The sequence below is a fragment of the Heterodontus francisci genome, unplaced genomic scaffold (genome assembly GCF_036365525.1).
Source record: "Heterodontus francisci isolate sHetFra1 unplaced genomic scaffold, sHetFra1.hap1 HAP1_SCAFFOLD_43, whole genome shotgun sequence".
NCBI lineage: Eukaryota > Metazoa > Chordata > Chondrichthyes > Heterodontiformes > Heterodontidae > Heterodontus > Heterodontus francisci.
In genome coordinates, this window is record NW_027141852.1 from 7,649,361 (window position 1) to 7,650,995 (window position 1,635).

The window sequence follows — 1,635 nt, forward strand, 5'->3', positions numbered from 1 at the left end:
CCTCCTCCTCCATTGATTCTGTCTGTGGAGGAGGGGTTTCCGGGCGCTGGATAGGTGCTGGGTCGTTGGTTTCAGCTGCCTCCCCTTCCTTCTCAAGTTGAAGTTCCTCGCTGCGGAGAAGGTTGCTGGTCTCCTTTCGAACAGCGGACGCCTTCGTCGAACCTTCTCCCGGCCTTTCCTTGGACCTTGCCGCCTGAGCATAGCTGAGGCAACGTTTGGGGCAGGTCTTGTAGAGATGGCCTGCCGCACCGCACAAGTTGCAACACTTAGTCTGCTTACAGTCCTTTGTCTGATGGCCTTCCTCCTTGCAGTTCTTGCAAACAACCGTGCTGCAGTTGGCTGCCATGTGACCAGATTTGCCACAGGTGCGGCAAACTCTGGGCTGCCCAGCCTAGACCAAGAAGCCTCGACTTCCCCCGATAGTGAAGCTGGAGGGAGGGTGGATGATGGCTCCACTGGGATCTACCTTCAAGGTCACCTTGACCTGCCGCTTGCTGGTCCAGATCCCAAAGGGGTCCTTGACATCAGTGCTGCTGCCGGCCACCTCGACGTACCTGGCGAGAAAGGTGAGTACATGCACCACCGGAACATGGGGGTTGCAGAGGTGAATCGTCACCACCCGGTCCCGTTGTGACGGAAGCGTGAAGAGCGGCTCCGCTGTGAGGATCGACAGTGGCGCCCGGTCCCCTTTCTCCTTGAACGCCTTCAGAAACTTGATGCATCCCGCCACGTTCCAGAACGTCACGTCGAAGTATCCACTGCTGGGGAATTCCTGCAGGCAGAAGACGTCCGTCGCTTGAAATCCGCAGCAATCGAAGAGAATTTTCTTGATTAAGAAGGTGCGATCGACCGGTTGCATCTCCTTCCTTGTCCTTCACGACCACCCGAACAGTGTTGCGCACTCCCTGGCCCGAAACACGAAAATTGGTTATAGCCATTTTACTCAAAGTTCCCCCAGGATCAAAAGGCAATGATCATGGTCTCTTCTCAATCAAATAAGCACTGATAAGAACAGATACTACACTTGCTGCAGATGTGTTTGCTCTGGATCACACTGGCATCCAGGAGCTCCCACATGCTGCAGCTGTGACACATCACCTGTCCTGTCATCCTGAACGTGTTTCAATTAACTACTTAATTATTTTATTCAATTGTTTATTTTATTAAGCTTACTACTAGTTTGTTTACTGTTTTAAACATTAGGACCAAAATGGACCTTAATCACTTACCAGATACTCATCAAACATGCAGCTTTTTCCTAACCAATCAACTACCTGCTTGCCTGTGATGTCACAGCTTACCAGATCCTCACCAAACAGCTCCTTGCACTGCACCGAAGCAAGAACCAAATCCTGTAAACTCACCCCAGCAGCTCTCTGTTTCCCTGCTCTCACTCTCCATTGTGATGTCACTCCTCGATTTTTTTTGCCCCTGCTCCGCTCCTGCTGTGCTCCTTTCTCTCTCGCTCTGTCTCTGAGTCGGTGCTTTTGACACACTTGTGAACTCTCTGTTCCGTTGTGCTCTTCTGTCTCTGGTCCAAAATCTAACTCTGGTGGGATTTGAACCCACAACCTTTAAATGCCTTCCTTATCATTATTTAGAAGTCCAACACGCTATCCATTGCGCCACAGAGCC

The 1,635-nt window shown here is 51.3% G+C and overlaps 1 non-coding gene across 1 annotated transcript; it reads right to left on the minus strand.

Moving 5' to 3' along the window:
- Window positions 1-1,544: 1,544 nt before the first annotated feature.
- On the minus strand, window positions 1,545-1,635 carry trnar-ucu (transfer RNA arginine (anticodon UCU)). The gene is given in 2 exon segments: window positions 1,545-1,580; window positions 1,599-1,635. It is a non-coding gene; the product is annotated as a tRNA-Arg (tRNA).